This window comes from Coregonus clupeaformis, chromosome 12, assembly GCF_020615455.1.
Source record: "Coregonus clupeaformis isolate EN_2021a chromosome 12, ASM2061545v1, whole genome shotgun sequence".
Taxonomy (NCBI): domain Eukaryota; kingdom Metazoa; phylum Chordata; class Actinopteri; order Salmoniformes; family Salmonidae; genus Coregonus; species Coregonus clupeaformis.
Genome location: NC_059203.1, coordinates 51,377,303 through 51,393,367, shown reverse-complemented (window position 1 = coordinate 51,393,367; position 16,065 = coordinate 51,377,303).

Below are 16,065 nucleotides of genomic sequence, written 5' to 3'. Positions count from 1 at the left end.
CTGGTAGTGTATATACTGCATACATACATACAGAGCATTCGGAAAGTATTCAGACCCCTTGACTTTTTCCACAGTCAATATTACTGCCTTATTCTAAAATGGATTAAATTGTTTTTCCCCTCATCAATACCCCATAATGACAAAGCTAAAACAAGTTTTTAGATTTTGTTTGCAAACAAATAAATTAATAAAACTGAAATATCACATTTAGATAAGTATTCAGAACTTTTACTCAGTACTTTGTTGAAGCGCCTTTGGCAGTGATTACAGCCGCGGGTCTTCTTGGGTATGACGCTACAAGCTTGGCACACCTGTATTTGGGGAGTTTCTCCAATTCTTCTCTGCAGATCCTCTCAAGCTCTGTCAGGCTGGATGGGGAGCGTCGCTGCACAGCTATTTTCAGGTCTCTCCAGAGATGTTAGATCGGGTTCAAGTCCGGGCTCTGGCTGGGCCACTCAAGGACATTCAGAGACTTGTCCCGAAGCCACTCCTGCGTTGTCTTGGCTGTGTGTATAGGGTGATTGTCTTGTTGGAAGGTGAACCTTCGCCCCAGTCTGAGGTCCTGAGTGCTCTGGGGCAGGTTTTCATCAAGGATCTCTCTGTACTTTGCTCCGTTCATCTTTTACTCAATCCTGACTAGTCTTCACCGTAGGGATGGTGCCATGTTTCCTCCAGACGTGACGCTTGGCATTCAGGCCAAAGAGTTCAATCTTGGTTTCATTAGACCAGAGAATCTTGTTTCTCATGGTCTGAGAGTCCTTTGGTTGCCTTTTGTCAAACTCCAAGCGGGCTGTCATGTGCCTTTTACTGAAGATTGGCTTCCGTCTGGCCACTATACCATAAAGGTCTGATTGGTGGAGTGCAGCAGAGATGGTTGTCCTTCTGGAAGGTTCTCCCATCTCCACAGAGGAACTCTGGAGCTCTGTTAGAGTGACCATCTGGTTCTTGGTCACCTCCCTGACCAAGGCCCTTCTCCCCCGATTGCTCAGTTTGGCCAGGCGGCCAGCTCTAGGAAGAGTCTTGGTGGTTCCAAACTTATTATATTGAAGAATGATGGAGGCCACTCTGTTCTTGGGGACCTGCAGTGCTGCAAAAAAATGTTGGTAACCTTCCCCAGATCTGTGCCTCGACACAATCCTGTCTCGGAGCTCTACGAACAATTCCTTCGACCTCATGGCTTGGTTTTTGCTCTGACATGCACTGTCAACTGTGGGACCTTATATACAGTGAGGGAAAAAAGTACTTGATCCCATGCTGATTTTGTAAGTTTGCCCACTGACAAAGACATGATCAGTCTATAATTTTAATGGTAGGTTTATTTGAACAGTGAGAGACAGAATAACATCAAAAAAATCCAGAAAAACGCATGTCAAAAATGTTATAAATTGATTTGCATTTTAATGAGGGAAATAAGTATTTGACCCCTCTGCAAAACATGACTTAGTATTTGGTGGCAAAACCCTTGTTGGCAATCACAGAGGTCAGACGTTTCTTGTAGTTGGCCACCAGGTTTGCACACATCTCAGGAGGGATTTTGTCCCACTCCTCTTTGCAGATCTTCTCCAAGTCATTAAGGTTTCGAGGCTGACGTTTGGCAACTCGAACCTTCAGCTCCCTCCACTGATTTTCTATGGGATTAAGGTCTGGAGACTGGCTAGGCCACTCCAGGACCTTAATGTGCTTCTTCTTGAGCCACTCCTTTGTTGCCTTGGCCGTGTGTTTTGGGTCATTGTCATGCTGGAATACCCATCCACGACCCATTTTCAATGACCTGGCTGTGGGAAGGAGGTTCTCACCCAAGAAATGATGGTACATGGCCCCGTCCATTGTCCCTTTGATGCGGTGGAGTTGTCCTGTCCCCTTAGCAGAAAAACACCCCCAAAGCATAATGTTTCCACCTCCATGTTTGACGGTGGGGATGGTGTTCTTGGGGTCATAGGCAGCATTCCTCCTCCAAACACGGCGAGTTGAGTTGATGCCAAAGACCTCGATTTTGGTCTCATCTGACCACAACACTTTCACCCAGTTCTCCTCTGAATCATTCAGATGTTCATTGGCAAACTTCAGACGGGCCTGTATATGTGCTTTCTTGAGCAGGGGGACCTTGCAGGCGCTGCAGGATTTCAGTCCTTCATGGCGTAGTGTGTTACCAATTGTTTTCTTGGTGACTATGGTCCCAGCTGCCTTGAGATCATTGACAAGATCCTCCCGTGTAATTCTGGGCTGATTGCTCACCGTTCTCATGATCATTGCAACTCCACGAGGTGAGATCTTGCATGGAGCCCCAGGCCGAGGGAGATTGACAGTTCTTTTGTGTTTCTTCCATTTGCGAATAATCACACACACTGTTGTCACCTTCTCACCAAGCTGCTTGGCGATGGTCTTGTAGCCCATTCCAGCCTTGTTTAGGTCTACAATCTTGTCCCTGACATCCTTGGAGAGCTTTTTGGTCTTGGCCATGGTGAAGAGTTTGGAATCTGATTGATTGATTGCTTCTGTGGACAGGTGTCTTTTATACAGGTAACAAACTGAGATTAGGAGCACTCCCTTTAAGAGTGTGCTCCTAATCTCAGCTCGTTACCTGTATAAAAGACACCTGGGAGCCAGAAATCTTTCTGATTGAGAGGGGGTCAAATACTTATTTCCCTCATTAAAATGCAAATCAATTTATAACATTTTTGACATACGTTTTTCTGGATTTTTTTGTTGTTATTCTGTCTCTCACTGTTCAAATTAACCTACCATTAAAATTATAGACTGATCATTTCTTTGTCAGTGGGCAAATGTACAAAATCAGCAGGGGATCAAATACTTTTTTCCCTCACTGTAGACAGGTGTGTGCCTTTCCAAATCACGTCCAATCAATTGAATTTACCACAGGTTGACTCCAATCAAGTTGTAGAAACATCTCAAGCATGATCAATGGAAACAGGATGCACCTGAGCTCAATGTCGAGTCTCATACCAAAGGGTCTGAATACTTATGTAAATAAGGTTTCTGTTTTTTATTTTTAATAAATGTGCAAAAATGTCTAAACCTGTTTTCACTTTGTCATTATGGGGTATTGTGTGTAGATTGCTGAGAAAATAATAATATTTAATCCATTTTAGAATAAGGCTGTGATGTAAAACAATGTGTAAAAATTCAAGGGGTCTGAATACTTTCTGAAGGCACTCTATACACAGTACCAGTCAAAAGTTTGGACACACCTACTCATTCAAGGGTTATTCTTTATTTTTACTATTTTCCACATTGTAGAATAATAGTGAAATCATCAAAACTATGAAATAACACATATGGAATCATGTAGTAACCAAAAAAAGTGTTAAACAAATCAAAATATATGATATATTTTATATTCTTCAAAGTAGCCACCCTTTGCCTTGATGACAGCTTTGCACACTCTTGGCATTCTCTCAACCAGCTTCACCTGGAATGCTTTTCCAACAGTCTTGAAGGAGTTCCCACATACCCTGAGCACTTGTTGGATGCTTTTCCTTCACTCTGCGGTCCAACTCATCCCAAACGATCTCAATTGGGTTGAGGTAGGGTGATTGTGGAGGCCAGGTCATCTGATGCAGCACTCCATCACTCTCCTTCTTGGTATAGCCCTTACACAGCCTGGAGGTGTGTTGGGTCATTGTTCTGTTGAAAAACAAATGATAGTCCGACTAAGCCCAAACCAGATGGGATGGCGTATCGCTGCAGAATGCTGTGGTAGCCATGCTGGTTAAGTGTGCCTTGAATTCTAAATAAATCACAGACAGTGTCACAAGCAAAGCATCCCCACACCATCACACCTCCTCCTCCATGCTTCACGGTGGGACCCACACATGCAGAGATCTTCCGTTCACAGCGGTTGGAACCAAAAATCTCAAATTTGGACTCATCAGACCAAAGGACAGATTTCTACCGGTCTAATATCCATTGCGCATGTTTCTTGGCCCAAGCAGGTCTCTTCTTATTGGTGTCCTTTAGTAGTGGTTTCTTCACAGCAATTCGACCATGAAGGCCTAATTCACGCAGTCTCCTCTGAACAGTTGATGTTGAGATGTGTCTGTTACTTGAACTCTGTGAAGCATTTATTTGGGCTGCAATTTCTGAGGCTGGTAACTCTAATGAACTTATCCTCTGCAGCAGAGGTAACACTGGGTCTTCCATTCCTGTGGCGGTCCTCATGAGAGCCAGTTTCGTCATAGCGCTTGATGGTTTGTGCAACTGCACTTGAAGAAACTTTAAAAGTTCTTGAAATTTTCCAAATTCACTGACCTTCATGTCTTTAAGTAATGATGGACTGTCATTTCTCTTTGCTTATTTGAGCTGTTCTTGCCATAATATGGACTTGGTCTTTTACCAAAATAGGGCTATCTTCGGTATACCACCCCTACCTTGTCACAACGCAACTGATTGGCTCAAACGCATTAAGAAGGAAAGAAATTCCACAAATTAACTTTTAACAAGGCACACTTGTTAATTGAAATGCATTCCAGGTGACTACCTCATGAAGCTGGTTGAGAGAATGCCAAGAGTGTGCAAAGCTGCCATCAAAGCAAAGGGTGGCTACTTTGAAGAATCTCAAATATAAAATATATTTTGATTTCGTTAACACTTTTTTGGTTACTACATGATTCCATATGTGTTATTTCATAGTTTTGATGTCTTCACTATTCTTCTACAATGTAGAAAATAGTAAAAATAAAGAAAAACCCTGGAATGAGTAGGTGTTTCCAAACTTTTGACTGGTACTGTATATTTATAATCCAGTCTCTGACATTGCTCGTTCGAATATTTCTGAATTTTTCTGGATTATGTGTGTATTGTTGCTAGGTAATACTGCACTGTTAGAGCTAGAAACACAAGCATTTCGCTGTACCTGTGATAACTTCTGCAAATGTGTCTATGCAACCAGTAAACTTTGATTCGATTTTACCCTAACCAGTCAGACTTTAAGACAGGTCACACAACCGAGACTGCTCTCCTCTGTGTTACGGAGGCTCTCCGCACTGCCAAAGCGGACTCTCTCTCCTCTGTTATCATCCTCCTAGATCTATCTGCTGCCTTTGACACCATGAATGATCAGATCTTCCTCTCCACCCTCTCAGGGCTGGGTGTCTCAGGCTCTGCACACTCTTGGATTGCGTCCTACCTGGCAGGCCACTCCGCTCCTACCAGGGGACATGGAGATGATCTGTGTCTGCACCACGTACTCTCACTACTGGTGTCCCCCAGGGCTTAGTTCTAGGCTCTCTCCTCTTTTCTCTATAAACCAAGTCACTCGGCTCCGTCATATCCTCACATGGTCTCTCCTATCATTGATATGCAGATGACACTCAACTACTTTCGTCCTTCCCCCCTTCTGACACCCAGGTGGCGACACGCATCTCTGCGTGCCTGGCAGATATCTCAGCTTGGAGGTCGGCCCACCACCTCAAGCTCAACCTCGACAAGACGGCGCTGTTCTTCCTCCTGGGGAAGGCCTGCCCACTCCAAGACCTCTCCATCACGGTTGACAACTCCACGGTGTCCCCCTCCCAGAGTGCAAAGAACCTTGGCGGGACCCTGGACAACACCCTGTCATTCTCTGCAAACATCAAAGCAGTGACTCGCTCCTGTAGGTTTATGATCTACAACATCTGTAGAGTACGGCCCTACCTCACACAGGAAGCAGCACAAGTCCTAATCCTAAATCCCTGCAATTTAACCAGAATGCTGCAGCCCGCCTGGTGTTCAACTTTCCCAAGTTCTTCCATGTCACCACGCTCCTCCGCACACTCCACTGGCTTCCAGTCGAAGCTCGCATCCACTACAAGACCATGGTACTTTGCTACGGAACTGCAAGAGGAACTGACCCTCTCTACCTTCAGACTATGCTCAAACCCTACACCCCCACCCGAGTACTCTGTTCTGGCACCTCTCGTCTATTGGCCCTCCCACCCCTATAGGAGGGCAGCTCCCGCTCAGCCCAGTCAAAGCTCTTCTCTGTCCTGGCACCCCAATGGTGGAACCAGCTTCCCCCTGAAGCTAGGACAGCAGAGTCCTTGCATCTTTCGAAAATAACCCTACCTTTTCAAAGAGTATCAAATAATCCCACAATGTCTCCTACAAGCCTGAAACAGTGTAGACAAGGACAAGGTCTAATTGAAGCCTTGCAACCGTGCAATGGAAGATATTACAGCACCAGTTCTTTCTACACCCTCTTCTCTTGATCAGTCCAGCAAGGACTCACTCAGTCACCCAAAAACAAAGCTCCAATTTGAGGAACCATATTTCAGGTATAGAGATTAAGGATACTTTTTAAAAAAAGACTAAATTACTATACTATAACAATGTTATGTTGAGTTAATTTGAAATGTTGTCATTCAAAAGGCAAGGGGAGTAAAAAGGCATAAAAAGGAGGACTTTGCACTGTCAAGCAAATCCAAAGCTCCATTCCCTAAAGATCAACTTGAAGTTCTAGGTTAGTATTTAAAACACAATTACCATTTGTGATGATCACACACACTGGTGGCTATTTTTCATTTTGCCACATTGCAGAATGTTAAACAACGTTAATGTTTAAGGTCAGTACTTGTACTAGTTTAGAGACACAGAGCTATTACATATTGTTACGGATACAGGTATCCTGTGTTTTTGTGTGTTTCTACTCCTTCTGCCCTAATCACAGGTGTCCTGTATGTTCCTGATTGGTGGTCGTTGAGGTGTCTGCTGATTGGACCAATCAGTGAACATTCCTGTGCATTGCACCACCTGTTACTTTTTTTTTCAATCACACATCCCATTATATAAAAACCAGTCACTTGTGTTTGGTGAGAGAGAGAATATTTCTGTATGTGAGTATGGACACTGTGGTGTCCTGTTTTTGTTTACTCACTAAGTTGCCGGTTACTCTGGTTGGTAATTTTGTTAGACCACTGTTTTGTATGTGAGTAATGGATACTGTGATGTCCTGTGTTTAGAGTACTCATTAATTTGCTGGTTACTCTGTTTGGTAACTATTGTGTGTTTCTGGGAAAAGGGGAGTTTGAGCTAGCTGCCCTTGGGCATACATTTCCCGTAGAAAGAACTGTCTATAAACACTAGTTAGACCTGAGCGGACCACCCACTGTATTTTTGTATGGTAGCAGTAGCCTAGCGGTTCTTGAGGCAGGCAAGATCAGTTTAGGAGTGTTTTACACTATTGTTTCATTTCTTGGGTCCTGCTCAGCCCTTTTTCCCAAACCTTTACCGTGTGTTCAGAAATAAACCATTTGTGTTTGACGGTAGTTCATGGTTGTTGTGTCATATTTGTTCTCACTGTTCCATGCCACACTTATAATTTACATGAATTATGTTACGGGTCTCATGTCCATCACCCTAGACGTTCAAAGCCACGGGGTTCGTAACATAAAGTGGGGGCTCGTCTGGGATATATCCCATGCTACTCATGCAAATTAGTAAGTGTCTGGTTCAGTGTTGAGCTTGGCAGCTGTACTACCTGTTTTTTTTTTTGTGTTCAGTAGTCGACGGCTCGTGTTGCTAGTAGGATGGCTACTTTTGAGTTGGATGCATTTTTGGAAAACCCTACGTGGGAGGTTTTTGAGAATTGCCGTAGAGTGGATCTACAGGTTTTGGCTGACCACTTTTCTGTACCTATACCGAGGGGTTTAGTGAAAGCAGAAGTTAGGGAAGTAGTGCTAGCGATATTGTTGAGCGAGCGAGTGCTTGAGTTACCGCCGCCTGAGTCTGCTGCTCCTGTAGGGGAGGTGGTGGCTGTTCCTGTAAGCCCATCAGTGTCTGAGGACGAGGCTAAGGCTCCGGCCACATTGCCCCGTTATGACCCACTCTCCCCACTGACTGACAGTGATGCCAGGATGGATGTCCGCTTGACACGGCTCCAAATGGAGGCGGAAGAGCGGGCACAAATCAGGCTAGACAAACTGGAGACGCGTAAGATGGAACTGGAGACGCGTAGGCTTGATCAAGAACTGGAGACGCGTAAGATGGAACTGGAGATGCGTAAAATGGAACTAGAGGCAGAAACAGCGAGGTTAGTCTCTGCTAATACTATGCCTGCTAGTGAGCCATCCTCACCAGCTGTGTCATCTGCTACGTTTGATATTAGTAGGCAGATCACCTTGGTACCTGTGTTCAGGGAGTCAGAGGTTGATTCCTATTTCAGTGTGTTTGAACGGATAGCGGTAGCATTGAAATGGCCCGAAGAGGTATGGTGCCTATTACTTCAGTGTAAACTAACAGGTAAAGCCCAAGAGGTTCTGGCAGCGCTACCTCTTGAAGACAGTTTGAATTATGAAGTGGTCAAAGCTACTGTTCTTCGTGCCTATGAGCTTGTTCCTGAGGCATATCGACAGAGATTTAGGTCTCATAAAAAGTCTCCTACTCAGACTTATGTGGAGTTTGCTAGAGACAAAGGAAATCTGTTTGACAAATGGCACAGTGCTAGTAAGGTAACTGATTTTAACTCTCTACGGGAGTTAATCTTGTTAGAAGAGTTTAAAAATTGCTTACCGGAACGCATTGTGGTTTATCTGAACGAACAGAAAGTATCCTCACTGTCGGAAGCGTCTGTGTTGGCAGACGAGTTTGTGTTGACGCATAAGAGCGTGTTTTCAGCTCGTACGGAGAGCAGGGCTGCAGAGTTGCAAACGTTTAGTCCTAGTCGACCAGTAGTACATCCAGCACGCCCAAAAGATGTGCGTCACTGTTTCTATTGTCATAAGGTGGGACATATGGTTAATGATTGCTTTCTGCTAAAACGCAAACCGGGGATGCCTCAGCACGCCAGGCCGCCAACGGGTGTTGGGCTGATTCGTACGGTTGTGGGGCAGGAATCAAGACAGAGGCCTCATAGTGAATGTGGTTTGAAAGTCCCTGTCCCAGATCACAGTTATGAACCGTTCATTTTTGAGGGGTTTGTTTCTATATCAGATGACGAAGCGTCTCAGCGTCCAGTTAGAATCCTCAGAGATACTGGTGCGGCGCAGTCGTTCATACTAGCTGATGTGTTGCCCTTGTCTAATAATACATATTGTGGTTCCAGTGTGTTAGTACAAGGAATTGAAATGGGATTTGTCCCAGTGCCATTGCACTTTGTGAACGTACACTCTGAGTTAGTCAGTGGATTGTTCAGAGTTGGCGTACGTCCTATGTTGCCAGTAAAAGGTGTGACATTTATAATGGGCAACGATATTGCCGGAGGAAAGGTGATACCCGTATTGGAGGTATTGGATAAAAGTGACCAGTCTCTCTGAGGAGCTGGCACAGGGTTATCCAGATGTGTTCCCCGCTTGTGCTGTCACACGTGCTCAAGCACGACAAGTGGGTGAAGTGATAGATTTGTCGAACACGATTCTATTCAGAGAGTGTGACCCAGAGGATAGTTCGGGTGCTACCTCTGGTAAGCTGGTGCAGTCTGACCAACAGCCCAGAGAAAGGAAGAAGGATGTGGAACTTGTTGCTGAGGCAATACAGTTACCAGTTACTCGTGAGCAGCTGATCGCTAACCAACAGGTTGACATTAGCCTGGCTAAATGTTTTTCTAGTGTTGTCTCAGAGGAGGAGCTAAAGAAGAAAAACATGGCATACTTCATTGATGGTAATCTCCTCATGCGTAAATGGACATCCCATGTTGACGCTGGCGGAGATTGGAATGCTGTTTACCAAATAGTGATTCCTACAGCCTTTCGACAAAATGTTTTATCCTCGCTCATGATCACCAGTGGTCCGGACATCTGGGAGTCACCAAGACTTATGATCGAGTTTTGCGACATTTCTTTTGGCCTGGCTTAAAACAAGATGTGGCTCGGTTCTGTCGGACTTGCCACACCTGTCAAGTAGTTGGGAAACCGAACCAGGTTATTTCCCCCGCGCCTCTTTGTCCCATACCGGCCATAGGTGAACCCTTCGAACATGTGATGGTTGATTGTGTTGGACCATTACCAAAAACAAAATCTGGTAACCAGTTTATGTTGACAATTATGTGTGTGGCCACCAGGTACCCAGAGGCCATTCCTCTGCGAAGGATTACTGCTCCGGTGGTGAGTAAAGCGTTGATCAAATTCTTCTCCACTTTTGGGTTACCTAAGGTGATACAAACTGATCAGGGTACGAATTTCCTTTCTACACTTTTCAAACAAGTGTTAAAATCCTTGTCAGTTACACACCGTGTGTCAAGCGCATATCACCCAGAGTCTCAGGGTGCGCTTGAACGTTGGCATCAGACCCTGAAGTCTATGCTCCGTAAATATTGCTTGGAATCTGAGAAAGATTGGGATGAGGGAGTTCCTCTAGTTTTGTTTGCTGTCCGTGAGACAGTACAGGAATCCCTAGGGTTCAGCCCAGCTGAACTGGTGTTTGGACACACCATGAGAGGACCTATGAAAGTCCTTAAGGATCCGTTTTTGTCACAAGAGTTGTGTGTGAAAGAAAATGTGTTGGACTACATTAGTCGCTTTCGTGAGCGCATACATGCTGCCTGTGCTCTAGCAAAGGAAGCGCTGTCTTCCTCACAGAAACGGATGTACAACCAGAACCAACGCCTTATGCGTTGGGCACTTGTCGTGCAAAATTATAATTTGGAGATCCGCCACAAAAAGGGGTTGGATAATGTGTTGGCAGATGCTTTGTCTCGTGTGTAATGATCTAGTTTTTTTTTTATCCCGACAGGATGATTATTGAATTTTGGGTGTTGTGATGGTACGTGTGTCGCAAACCATTGTGGTTTGCTCTTTTAAGGGTGGGAGTGTTACGGATACAGGTATCCTGTGTTTTTGTGTGTTTCTACTCCTTCTGCCCTAATCACAGGTGTCCTGTATGTTCCTGATTGGTGGTCGTTGAGGTGTCTGCTGATTGGACCAATCAGTGAACATTCCTGTGCATTGCACCACCTGTTACTTTTTTTTTCAATCACACATCCCATTATATAAAAACCAGTCACTTGTGTTTGGTGAGAGAGAGAATATTTCTGTATGTGAGTATGGACACTGTGGTGTCCTGTTTTTGTTTACTCACTAAGTTGCCGGTTACTCTGGTTGGTAATTTTGTTAGACCACTGTTTTGTATGTGAGTAATGGATACTGTGATGTCCTGTGTTTAGAGTACTCATTAATTTGCTGGTTACTCTGTTTGGTAACTATTGTGTGTTTCTGGGAAAAGGAGTTTGAGCTAGCTGCCCTTGGGCATACATTTCCCGTAGAAAGAACTGTCTATAAACACTAGTTAGACCTGAGCGGACCACCCACTGTATTTTTGTATGGTAGCAGTAGCCTAGCGGTTCTTGAGGCAGGCAAGATCAGTTTAGGAGTGTTTTACACTATTGTTTCATTTCTTGGGTCCTGCTCAGCCCTTTTTCCCAAACCTTTACCGTGTGTTCAGAAATAAACCATTTGTGTTTGACGGTAGTTCATGGTTGTTGTGTCATATTTGTTCTCACTGTTCCATGCCACACTTATAATTTACATGAATTATGTTACGGGTCTCATGTCCATCACCCTAGACGTTCAAAGCCACGGGGTTCGTAACACATATAAAAGGAAACCAGTCATCCACTCAAAGCTTGCATTGTGTCCCCTGAAAAGGAGGATCTGGTGGCTAAACTGGAGTTTACGAATGAGCTGAACCATGTGTGGTGACGTAGAAGTGGAGCCTCTATCACCACAGTTAGATGTATGGCTGCTGGTGTGGCCATGAGGTGGGGGTAAGATGCTGGACAGGAAAAAAAAATAGAAAAAAGTGGAACATTATTATAAGTAAATATGGAATGGAGGAATGCACAAGCATTCTGGAAGATCTGATGAAGGAGAAGATGGCGGACAGGAAAGAAAGGAGAAAAGTGGAAGATGTTTTGAGTGAATACAGAGGAAATTGAACGTGACGAGAGTGAGGATGAATTAACTGCGGTGGCAGGTGCGGTGAAGACCGCCGAGTTTGAGCCTCGTCCTGATGATGACAAAGATGATTCTGGAGTGAGATTTTTGGAGAGAATGGATCCTTGCCTTCTGTCAGATCTATTTGTGGTGTCAGGTTGGGTGGAGAAGAGGTTGGGGAATGTTGGCTCAGTGAAAGTGACTCGAAGTGGAACCGCGTAGATTTTTTCAGTTTCTGCCGTCCAGAGGGAGCATGTGTTCCGCACCACGTGAATGGGAAGAAGAACTGTGACTTGCTTTCCTCCCCGGAGAAGGGCGCAGTTTAAAGGAGTGATAACTGGAGTGGTGTTAAGTGTTAAGGAGGATCAACTGAAGTTGAAGATTCCTGGTGTCTGTGACGGCTGCCATTTGTTGCGATGTAGACCCGGTGGAGAGCGTATAGAAACAGAGAAGACACTGTCTGTACTATTGAGTTTTGATGCAGAGTCTTAATCAGATAAAGTCAAGTTAGGATGTGTCAGTTATCCCGTGAGAGCTTTTGTCCCGAATCCATTAAGGTGTTTTAGGTGTCAAGCTTATGGTCATGTGGCAGCATTGTGTAGGAGGGAAATTCCGAGATGTGAGAAGTGTGCAGGAGGACATGAGACAAAGGAATGTGTAGTATCGGTGGAAAAAGTTGTTTGTGTAAACTGTCAGGGTACCGATGATGCTGGTGTCCGGTGAGAGAAATGTAGGTTGAGGTTGCCAGGATCAGAGTAATGCAGAAGGTGTCCTATGTTGAGGCAGTGAAGAGAGTAGTAAAGGAAGATGGGTTCAGGGTGAGGGATCTTAAGAGTATCCCTGTGAGTAGGCCGAGGCCAATAGAGAGTGATAGGAATAACATGTACTTCAGTAAGGTTGGTTTTTTGACGTTCATGGCCATGGTTGTCAATTGTACTGCAGGAATGGAATGTAAATCATAGACGATAGATGTTGTGAAGGCAGCTGCAAAGAAAGTGTTTGGGTGTACAAGATTTTACTGCAGAAGAGTTACAAGATGTTTTGAACGATAGTGTCTTGTCCTCCCTGGCTGCTGGCCTGGAGTAGGATCAGATAGGGCCAAAGTAGTGGAATAGTGGTGAGGTTTTAATGGTTGGTAAGGCAATTTTTTCACGAAGTATAATGAATTCATACTACAGAATAGTAGGCTGATACACAGTCAATACAGTAGGTGGCGGCAGGCACCTATAATATTTGTTTGCGGACCACCATAATATAAAAAAAGAAGAGGGTGACTGTTGAGACCGCTTGGTAGAGGACAGAAGCAGCAGGGGATGTGTCCAGTTCGAGATTGTGTTAGAAATGTAGCGGGAGTATGATCTTTCTGTTTATTACAATGACTTCTTTCTTCAATGAGGAGTCCCTTATTCAGTCACGACTGACAGCATGGTTACATTATATTCTGTTGATTACAACTCCTCAGGAAAGACTCGAATCAAGGCTCAGTACAAACAGTGAGGGAAAAAAAGTATTTGATCCCCTGCTGATTTTGTACGTTTGCCCACTGACAAAGAAATGATCAGTCTATAATTTTAATGGTAGGTTTATTTGAATAACAACAAAAAAATCCAGAAAAACGCATGTCAAAAATGTTATAAATTGATTTGCATTTTAATGAGGGAAATAAGTATTTGACTCCCTCTCAATCAGAAAGATTCCTGGCTCCCAGGTGTCTTTTATACAGGTAACAAGCTGAGATTAGGAGCACACTCTTAAAGGGAGTGCTCCTAATCTCAGTTTGTTACCTGTATAAAAGACACCTGTCCACAGAAGCAATCAATCAATCAGATTCCAAACTCTCCACCATGGCCAAGACCAAAGAGCTCTCCAAGGATGTCAGGCACAAGATTGTAGACCTACACAAGGCTGGAATGGGCTACAAGACCATCGCCAAGCAGCTTGGTGAGAAGGTGACAACAGTTGGTGCGATTATTCGCAAATGGAAGAAACACAAAAGAACTGTCAATCTCCCTCGGCCTGGGGCTCCATGCAAGATCTCACCTTGTGGAGTTGCAATTATCATGAGAAGGGTGAGGAATCAGCCCAGAACTACACGGGAGGATCTTGTCAATGATCTCAAGGCAGCTGGGACCATAGTCACCAAGAAAACAATTGGTAACACACTACGCCGTGAAGGACTGAAATCCCCCTGCTCAAGAAAGCACATATACAGGCCTGTCTGAAGTTTGCCAATGAACATCTGAATGATTCAGAGGAGAACTGGGTGAAAGTGTTGTGGTCAGATGAGACCAAAATCGAGCACTTTGGCATCAACTCAACTCGCCATGTTTGGAGGAGGAGGAATGCTGCCTATGACCCCAAGAACACCATCCCAACCGTCAAACATGGAGGTGGAAACATTATGCTTTGGGGGGGTTTCTGCTAAGGGGACAGGACAACTTCACCGCATCAAAGGGAGGATGGACGGGGGCCATGTACCGTCAAATCTTGGGTGAGAACCTTCCCTCAGCCAGGGCATTGAAAATGGGTCGTGGATGGGTATTCCAGCATGACAATGACCCAAAACACACGGCCAAGGCAACAAAGGAGTGGCTCAAGAAGAAGCACATTAAGGTCCTGGAGTGGCCTAGCCAGTCTCCAGACCTTAATCCCATAGAAAATCTGTGGAGGGAGCTGAAGGTTCGAGTTGCCAAACGTCAGCCTCGAAACCTTAATGACTTGGAGAAGATCTGCAAAGAGGAGTGGGACAAAATCCCTCCTGAGATGTGTGCAAACCTGGTGGCCAACTACAAGAAACGTCTGACCTCTGTGATTGCCAACAAGGGTTTTGCCACCAAGTACTAAGTCATGTTTTGTAAAGGGGTCAAATACTTATTTCCCTCCTTTAAAATGCAAATCAATTAATAACATTTTTGACATGCGTTTTTCTGGATGTTTTTGTTGTTATTCTGTCTCTCACTGTTCAAATAAACCTACCATTAAAATTATAGACTGATCATGTCTTTGTCAGTGGGCAAACGTACAAAATCAGCAGGCGATCAAATACTTTTTTCCCTCACTGTACAACATGCCACTTGTCTGAGCTTGTAGTGAATTGTTGGGTGACTGAAAACAAGGCAATAAAAAAATATCTTTATTTTGTTGAGGGACATCTAGGCTGTCATATTTCTTTAGTTTCAGTTTTTGTTATAGTTTTGTATGCACCATCAATTCAGTAGGCCTATTTAGCATTTACAACTAATATTAAAACTCTTTGATTTAACTATAAAACTTTGCTCTGTTGTAAAAACTGAACTTTGATTGTATATGAATATTCAACCTGTCAACTGGCAAGCTTAATTACTCCTAAATGACCTCATTATTGTAGAATTACATAAAGGTAAAGCAAACCAATAAACTATTCCTTAATATAATATTTATTTTTCTGCTCACTGCAACAAATTGCTGTAAATTTACAGCAAAACTTTTACAGTTAGCTACTGTAACTCTATATTACAGTACAGTACTGTAAGGAGCAATGCATTATGGGGACTCAATGGCATTCCACTACATCGCTGTAAATTACATACTGTGAAATATGGTATATTGTGGGAAAATGTTGTTGGCGGCGAAATAATTCTGTCTCATTAGCATATTTCAAGGCTTGCCTTGTAAGAGGCTATATTTGTTGCACCCATTAGTGAGAATGCTATACCCCACAGAATACAGTATCATACAGTATTTTTATATATTTGTCCTGTAAATATGCAGTAATTTACTGGCTACTGTGCTGCCAGTAATTTAATGTAATTCAGTACCATACTGTAATTTTGGAGCGGCAAAAACTTTTTCTGGGTGCATGGTATTGTTGTGGCTTATTAACAAATTGAGGCATGCCTTGTAAAAGCCTATACTTGTTGCACCCATTAGTAAGAATGCTGTAAGTGATATGTAGTAGTAGTTCCCTAACAATTAAATGTATATAGGGGACAGATCAGTGGCAGCAAAACTCAAACCTTTAATGGTTGAGTGTTTAGCAATGTCCTTTTGATCTGTTTCGCCCTGTAGTCACTGGCAGTTTAGAAGCCTTTGTTAAGGCATCTACAAGTGCTAGTGACATAAAACGCCAAATATTAATTGGTATGCTGTAATATATAATTACATATTCACTGTTAACAATTTCTGCAGTAAAAAAAAATACAATTTAACAATAAAGTACTGTATT